Source organism: Ochlerotatus camptorhynchus, unplaced genomic scaffold, assembly GCF_037179485.1.
Source record: "Ochlerotatus camptorhynchus isolate MF236.1 unplaced genomic scaffold, CSIRO-AGI_Acam_v1.1 ptg000319l, whole genome shotgun sequence".
In the NCBI taxonomy this organism is placed as follows: Eukaryota; Metazoa; Arthropoda; class Insecta; order Diptera; family Culicidae; genus Ochlerotatus; species Ochlerotatus camptorhynchus.
Genome location: NW_027040807.1, coordinates 2,095,507 through 2,104,785, shown reverse-complemented (window position 1 = coordinate 2,104,785; position 9,279 = coordinate 2,095,507).

The window sequence follows — 9,279 nt, the reverse complement described above, 5'->3', positions numbered from 1 at the left end:
GATTTTGATCAGAAAATAATTCTTTCTGTAATCCTACAGAAGCTTCAAGGGTTGACCTATATTTAAAGAACAGTCATACAAGCTTGTTGAAATTGTAATTTTTTTTTTGTAACTCTTTATTTGTTCCAGCTACTACAGTAACTTACCAGCCTTAATTGTTATGATAAATATCTAAGTGTGTTTACATTGTTCTTGCTTTGGTAATTCAGTAAACATTTAAATTAAACAGGTTTTCTTTACCTGTAATGGCAATATGACTATTGTCATCTTTAAACGAAAAACTAAAACTTAATCTTATCACAACCTTTGAAATTCTATGTACCTCGGTAGTACTGTACCAGGGAGTCAACTTCAAAATCATATTCAGAACTTTGTTTGAACCCTTTGAAGTGCTTTTTTCCTGGTAGTGCAATAACTAGACCATATTGGCACAGCGTAAAGCATGGCCGGTATAAAAACTTGTTAAAATATTAGAAGTTTATTCGTCAGGCAAAGTTTGGATTTCCTGTTTATAAGAGGATACAAACATTTTATATAATATTTATTACATTTGGCTTGAATGCCCTCAATGTGTCTTTAGAGGTTAATTTTTGGTCAAGTACTAATCCAAGATATTTCACTTGACTTGATCAAGAAATTGGAACTCCGTTCATGGCGAATAGGTTTTAAAAAGGAAGCTCTAGGCCTGTGTCATCGGCGATTAAACATGTGTGGCAACCCTGAGGCAAATCAGGGAGGTCCGAAGTTAAAATGTTAAAAATGTAATTTTTGTTCACCGTACTACAAACGACTGTTTGATTTCGCAAGTCGTCGCTATAGAAATTACAGTCACTTTATTCACAATCGACACGTGAGACGCACGGAAGCGAACTTTCACACGAACCGGAAAAGTTTTTGCTCGGCCTTGCTTCATGGTTCTCGGAAATGATACGGCCAATAACGAAAGTGAGAAATGCAACCTGTTTGTGCTGGATGCTACTACCGGGGAGCCACGTGATGCGTTCAGGTTTGATATTTGTTGCATTACAAAAGACATGGTGATGAGTGTTCACTCGGCTGTCGACAGAAGCAGGCTACTCTCGATGTGTGTCACGCGATCGTCTGTTTACTCAGCAGCAATCACCGTTTGGTCCTCCTCATTGTTATTAATCAGCAGTTCTTACGGTCGATGCGTCGTTGACAGCCCAGTGGCATAAACTTCTGTCAAACGCTGCTGTTGGTATAGGCCTTGTAACTGGCCTGGTCGTTGACCTTGGAAAGCAACCGTTTCGTGATGAGTGTGTGAGTGCTAACTATATTTTGCGTCCGTTGCTGCAATGGAAGTGCTCTGCCCCCCGTTGGCGATACTGCCATACAATGAAATCACTTCAAGCGGATCCTGTTCTGTTGGAGGAGGCTTATTGGATAGCGGAAGATAAAGCGTTTATTGTGTTGTACCTTTTGACTATAGTTTTAAGATATATTGTATAGTGAATAAGAATCTTCGACTCTGTAAAGTTAATTCGATTGCGCCTTATCAAATAAATAAATAAAAAAAGAAGACATGATGATAGCTGCAACACGTAAATTGAAGCTCTCGTTCGCCGCCGGTTCTGATGGCATTACTGCATCAGTTCTAAAACGATGTGCAGCCAAGCTCTGCCTCCCGCTTGTGAGGCTGTTCAATCGCTCGGCTCAGCATAGCGAGTTCCCCGCCCGATGGAAACTTTCTTACCTTTTCCCAATCTACAAAAAAAGAAGACAAACTGAATATTGCTAATTATCGTGGAATCACCTCCCTGTGTGCCTGTTCAAAACTATTCGAGATTATTATAAATGATGCTCTGCTCGCGTGCTGCAAAAACTATATCGATACGGATCAACACGGCTTCTATCCGAGGCGCTCGATATCCACTAACCTGGTGTACCTCTAACTGTCTGCGATGCTTGGATTCGAGATGGCAAGTCGATGCTGCATATATAGACCTAAAGGTCGCATCTCATACGGTGTATCACGAAATCATGCTTGGCGAGCTGGAGATGCTCGGGTCTCGTCAAAGGGCGTGGATTGGTTTAGATCCTACTTGGTGAGCCGCTCAGTACGAGTCAAGATTGGCACGTCGAAATCGGAAGTTTTTCAAACAACTCGGAGGACACCAAGGCAGTAGCCTGGGTCCGCTACTGTTTTCAATTCTCTTAAAAGACGTCTCCTTCCTGCTACCATCAGGTTGTCGGCTCTCCTCTCCAGATGATTCAAAAATTTACAAGATTAGCTATGGAACAGCCTCTCAGACTGTTGCGATCTACAGAGTATGCTATGTTCTTTTGATGACTGGTGCTCAAGAAATTTGATGAGTGTAAGCATCGAAAAATGTTACATAATTTCCTATCATCGTTAAAACGAACCAGTAATCTTTGACTATGTCCTCTTCGGATCTTGTCTTGTGTAAAGCTCATAAAGGACCTCGGTGTTATCCTGGATTGCGGACTGACATTCAGGATCCACTACAACGATATTATTGCCCGAGCGAATCGTCAATTGGGCTTTATTTTCAAAATTGCTGACGAGTTCCGTAATCCGCTATGCCTCAGGTCACTCGTCCGGTCTCTATTGGAATCAAGTTCTGTTGTATGGTGCCCTTTCCAAGCCAACTGTATCGCCAGAAATGAATCCGTTCAACGAAAGTTTGTAAGATACGCTCTTCGTTTTCTCAACTGGTGTAAACCACAACCTGCCACCGTGCGAGGAGCGCTGCCGTCTCCTGAGCATTGAACCGTTAGAGGTGGCACGTCCACGTAACTTTTCATTTTTGGAACCACAGCAGGAATTATGCACGACATGAGCCAATTCGAGCAATCACCCGGCAGTTCAACAACTTCTTTGGTGTGTTCGACTCCAATGTGTCAGGCGACGTGTTTCGTCATCGGCTACTTGGCTTTTTTCGTACCGTTGACCGTATATATTGACTAATAAGTTTAAGTTTTATTCATTTAGACACTAACTGTCAGTTGCAATAATTCATAATAAACAAATAAACAAATAATATAGGCGCAAGAATGCTACCCTGAGGAACTCCTGCTCTAACATTTTCGAATTTAGATTTGGAATTTCGATAATGTATCTGGAGAGTTCTGTCAATTATATAATTTTGAACTAATTTCATAACATAAAATGGAAAATTAAACTTTTTCAATTTAGCAATCAAACCTTCATGCCAAACACTGTCGAATGCTTTTTCTATGTCTAGAAGAGCAACTCCAGTTGAGTGGCCTTCAGATTTGTTTGAACGAATTAAATTGGTTACTCTTAAGAATTTGAAATTGAGTTCGTATTGATGTGAAGCATCATTCTATTCAAAATGATATTTTTAAAAAGTTTACTCATTGAAGAAAGCAAACTTATTGGACGGTAGCTGGATGCTTCAGCTGGATTTTTATCCGGCTTCAAAATTGGAACAACTTTTGCATTTTTCCATTTATCAGGAAAGTATGCCAAATGGAAACATCTGTTAAATAATTTTACCAAGAAATACAAGGTACTCTCTGGGAATTTTTTGATGAGGATATAGAAAATTCCATCATCACCTGAAGCTTTCATATTTTGAAACTTTTTAGTTATAGACCTTACTTCGTCCAAATCAGTCCCCCAGGAATCATCAAAAATATTTTCCCGAGAGAAAATATTCAGATAATCCCGAGCAACCTGATTCTCAATAGGACTAGTAAGACCCAAACTGAAATTATGGGAACTCTCGAATTGCTTAGCAAGTTACTGAGATTTTTCCGAATTTGTGATCAAAATTTTACCACCTTCTTTAAGCGGTGGAATAGGCTTTTGAGGTTTTTTAAAATTTTTTGTGTTTCCAAAAGGGTTTGGAACTTGCCCCGTAACACATCTTAGTCCTTGTTACTTTTTATGCCTTGTTGATAGTGACAAGACTCGGCTTTGTCCACCGAGGATGATCTTGAAACAAGAATTGAAAATGATTGAAATGAGTTAGTAAGTCTTCATCTATCTGATTCCTAATCTTCTATTCGTTTTCCCTAGTTTGAAGTGGTTAAGACTAGAAACACTGGAATAAGAGACCAGCGGAGAAAAAAAAACATGAATTTGGCAACAAGATAAACATCAATGCAATCCTGGAGCGGAGAAAAACAACATGAATTTGGCAACAAGATAAACATCAATGCAATCCTGGCATCACTTGCACTTGTAACTGCTTACGAGTGACTTCGCCAATGCACCGACGAGCGAGTTCATGAGTGATTGTTAATACTCCTCCCTAATTGAAGCAAACCATTTGTAAACACTGCAGATTGGAATCGCTTTTGACAGTTCAATTGGAATCATAACAGTGTTTCCGCTGGTCTCTTAGTCCAGTGTTTCTAGGTAAGACTACCCAAGTAACAATCTAAATGCTTGGAAGATTTATTCTTATTTTATCATTGTTTTATCATAGCATCCCTTCCAGCCTGTGGTTGTATTACGGTTTTGTGTGCTTGTCATAAAATCAGGCCGTCAAGTCGTCTATAAAACTGTTTTATGACTACTAAATTAAAACTCAGACTTCATAGTTTTAACGGTAGCTGTAAGGTGGTTCTGCATCACTACTTATAACTGAAGAATAAAACCAAAACAAAACATACAATTATGTTTTATTGTACACTTTTTATGACCGATATAAAACTTGAAGCAGTCTTAGACCTTCATTAAAGCTTCATTACAACTATCATCTTTATCAGAGGCCTAAGATTCACAGATAAGAAATATACTGCTACAACAAAAAATACTCTGAAATTTTTTGTCATTATAAAAAACAAATCTATTCAGATATATGAAATGAAAACCCCTTCAGTGCTTCTGAACACGATGAAGATGAGACGATCGACAATATGAAACTCCTGGAGGAACTACATAGTTATACGATCCCTACATAAGGCACAGTGCGGTGAAGGAGCTCTTAAAAATATTGAACAAGCGGCTTTCCGATACACTTCCGACAGATCCACGAACCCTTCTTAAAACAACGCCGACAGTTTCACTAAATCCGTTTGGAGATGGCCAGTATTGACATCACGGCTTTAAACCTTGTATTGAAAAAGCTTTTAGTGGATTCAATAAGCATTTCTTACATCTTGATTACAAGCGAAAATAGGAGGATCACTTGGAATGTTGACTTTTTGACAGGTGGTCATGGTTTTTGTTTTGTTTTGATTCGCTGTACTGAATAAAACCAGCAAGCTAGTTATATAGCTTAAATATAACTTAACGCTCTCAATTTGGACTACGAAATGCTAAGATACAACCATTAGGTTTATGTTATGCTATAGAATTCCAATCTAGGAGATTATGTTATATTGAGGTATTTTTAAGGAGTAGCAAGTTATAACGAAAAAAAATGTCGGCGTATGAACTAATTTCACACAGTATGAATAATTGCGCTTTAATTGATAGGCAATAAAACACTTTCATACATCTATGTATAATTAAATAATATGTGACTGGTTATTGCTCAACAGTAGTAACAGTTTTGTACTAAATAGATAATCTTTGGATGACTCTTTAATGCATGGTGCTAATGCAGACAAATTAAAAATATCCCTATATTTTAGTATTCATGTGGCGCACTAAATTTATGCTCCTATTTGGTATAATAATCACCATAAATATTGCACGGCATGCTGTGAAGCGTATACAGATTGGTTTAAAATTATAATAAAGTCGTCTTATTTTCAATGTACAATAATATCAGCCATTATTACCAACTGACAAGGATCATGATTTCACATCAAACATCGAAAGAATAAAACCACAATAAAATATTTCTCAAATTAACTATCATCCAAAAACCCCAACTTAAAACCTTCAAAGTTGTCAAAATGTTTTGCGTATCATGTTTTATCAACTTCTTCAGGAGCGATTTATGCGGTTGTAATATAGTTTTATGGTAGTCATTTGAAGGCTGTTAAAACTTTCTGACCTGGAGGAGGTTTTATGTTTTCATTTTTAACCATCACGTCTAGAGTGTGATAAAACTGACATAAATCCTATGCTCCTAAAGTAGTTCGCATATCAAGTTTTAATGACTGCATTAAAACTGGGCCAATTGGCCATGACATGGCTGTATTGCGGTTCTCAGGAGATTGTTAAAGCAATCTGGTCGTCAGTGAAGGTTTTATAATTTGGTTATATCAACTGCTATAAAACTTAAATAAAACAAAAATTGTTGCTTGGGTAGGGTTCTGATGCATGGTCATTATCGGTGTCACTCCTTAATTTTGTTGCTAAGGAATCCAATTTTGACTGGCAAAGGGGCGCGCCTTTGGAGGGTGTTTCAACACTCCGAAGGGTATAAATAGCGGGACCTTTCAATTAGAATCGAATCCTTGCGATAAATGCTAGAATGACAACTGTAAAAAAATCGAATACTTCATCATTTCTCAATACACAGGACACAGGGTATACTACAATAGATCAAATTACTGGTCGCAGTGGCGTTAGCCTAAGGGCCTCCCTTAGCTCAGTCGGTAAAGGCGCAGCTACAAAGCAAGACCATGCTGGTGGCTGGGTTCGATTCCCGGTCCGGTCTAGAATTTTTTCGGGTTGGAAAATTTCTCGACTTCCATGGGCATAAAGTATGATTGTACTTGCCAAACAATTATACTAATGCAAAAATTGTACAGGCCAGGCATCGGAAGCGCCCAATTAATAACTGTGGAAGTGCATCTAGAACACTAAGTTGAGAGCACGCAATAAACTAATTTGCGAGAAGCAATAAGTTTGAAGTGCGAGGAAGAAGAAGAAAAGAAGTGGCGTTAGATCCCGATCAGAGGAAGAAAAATTGCAGGATAGCGTGTTCTTTGATAGTGTCTCCTATAGACATTTTTAAGACGGATCAAAGGCTGAAGATAGTCGTCTATTATAATTGAATCGAATTTAACCTCGCATTTTGGTACTGAGGCAGCTCTTGCTTTAACTATAGAAGTAGCTCAGAGATTCAAGAGCATAATTAACATCATCTTTGGTTTGCAAAGGAATGTTTGGATCAAAGCTATATTCCATAAATGTTCAATATTGCTCCCAATCAGCTCTATGGTAATTGAAAGTAGAGCTGTTGGGATTAGAAATTATTTCTTGGGATATTTCAAAAGTTACTGGAAGGTGATCAGAACCGAAGTCAGCATGGGTATCCAATTGGCTACAAAGTTGACATGAATCGGTCAAGACCAAAGCAATAGTTGAGGGATTTCTTGCTGAAGAAAAGCATGTTGGGCTGTTTGGATATTGAATAGTGTAATAACCTGCAAAACAATCATCAAACAGAATATTACCAATGGAATTGCTTTGAGCATTATTCCATGAGCGGTGTTTTGCATTAAAATCACCAATGAACACAAAATGAAGAAAAGCGGCGCCGGTGGTGTAGGGAAGGGCAGTAAAGCCGTTGGTACCCGGTCCATGAGTTGATGGGACGATAGGTAGGGTCCAGGTGTGGAAGCTGCCTCCCTGACGTCGCGTCGGTAGCATTGGTGCTCAGCACGGAAAATAAGATCGACGGAAAACAAATCAAGGAAGAAAAAAACAAAATGAAGAATTTAGACCTATGGACAAATAGGCAGCTATAAACGTAAGTTGTTCAAATTTTGTTTCAACAGAAACTCCCAAAGTTTCAAGAACTTTGGTTTCAAATGAAGAAAGAATTTTATGTTTGATTCGTCTATGAACAACGCAATCCACACAATTCTTGGAAATAGAACTTTTAATGATTCTTCCAGGAATTCCCTGAAGGTTCCTCGTACCATAAATCCATTTTAAATTTTATCATTCTCATAGAAATTCCCTTGCAAATAATCTCAGAAATATCTTAAATTTCTGCTCCGAATAACCTTAAACTTCTCCTCTGAATTATATTGAAAAAAATAGTTCGTATTCGCCTCTGAGTTCCCATGGTATTTCCTCAGAATTATCAAAACAAAAATCCATCGCAGTGTACCTTTGAAACTCTTCTCAGAATTCCTTTAAGATTGTACCCCTAAAATTCAATTTCATTTGAATTCATCTGGAATTTCTTTCAAGAGCTCTTCTCTTAATATATTGGAATTTTTCACAAAATTGTTTTTGGTCTGAATTTTGCGTCTTTAATAATTTAATATCAAAAGTAACGGTCGTTTGTGTCAATCACAGGGCCGATTTTTTTTACCTCAGCTTAAGACCAGGTTTAAATATATGGGTAAACCTAATTTAAGATTCAAGCGGACGTGAAGAAATCGGCCATCAGAGCCCCTAAATAAAAAAAAAAGACTTACGTATTCTTTGGTATTCTTCTGTGAAATATATTGGTGTTATCATTAGAATTCCTCTAAAAATCTCGTCAAACTTCCGTTGCAATTTTCATTCAAAATGCTTGATAATTCTTCAAAGGCTAGACAAGGTTCAGAATTAATTTTCGGGAAAAGCAATTATATTTTCCCTGGATTGTCATCAAAATTCCAGGTATTTCCCAATCTTTATTCTGGTGAATATGATATGCATATTTCGTCATAACTACTGTAGACTTCCTTCGTGCCAAGTACTCTATTGAAACATTTTTATTTATTTTTTTCAAATTTAAATAAATAGGAAAAGTTATTTTTTAGTTACTTCAACCAAAATAGTGACCTAGCCAGGGTTGGCAAATGTCATTTTCAATGAAAGATCTCACGCGATATTTTCAGATATAATTTTGTCACTATCGTCGGATGAGAAAACGATAATAGATATTTTCTACAAAATCTCATCGAATTTTTTGTCATGACAGAACGTGACAGTGTTGTGATCATCGTAATTACTAGCTCATTTATTGCTATTAAAGTTACTTGCACCGAGGGAATCTTAATTATGTAATCACTCTACCGATTACATACCGTTGCTTGCTTAAATTCATCTAAATTAGTTAGAAATGTTGATGTCAAAACCGCATAAGAATTATTCTCATGAGTGCTTGATCATCAGAAAATGACAAGAAAACTAATGATAGGTAGTTTTGTCTCGTGATAGTGAGAGGACCTGTTTTCTCATTGTCAGCCACTAAAAAGTGAGCTGCTACCAGCCCTTCCGTGGATCTCTTCGCAGGATTTCTTTTGAATTTTCTCTAGAATCTCCTTTGTTGTGACTCAGAAAAATAAGGATTGTTGACAAATGCCAGATGTTTCCACTAAAAACAAAGTTGTAAATGAACAGAAAAAAATGTTGGGGGCACTCCACCTTAATATTAACGGACATGTCATCATCGTCATCCAAAGGAGATCTTATTAAACACG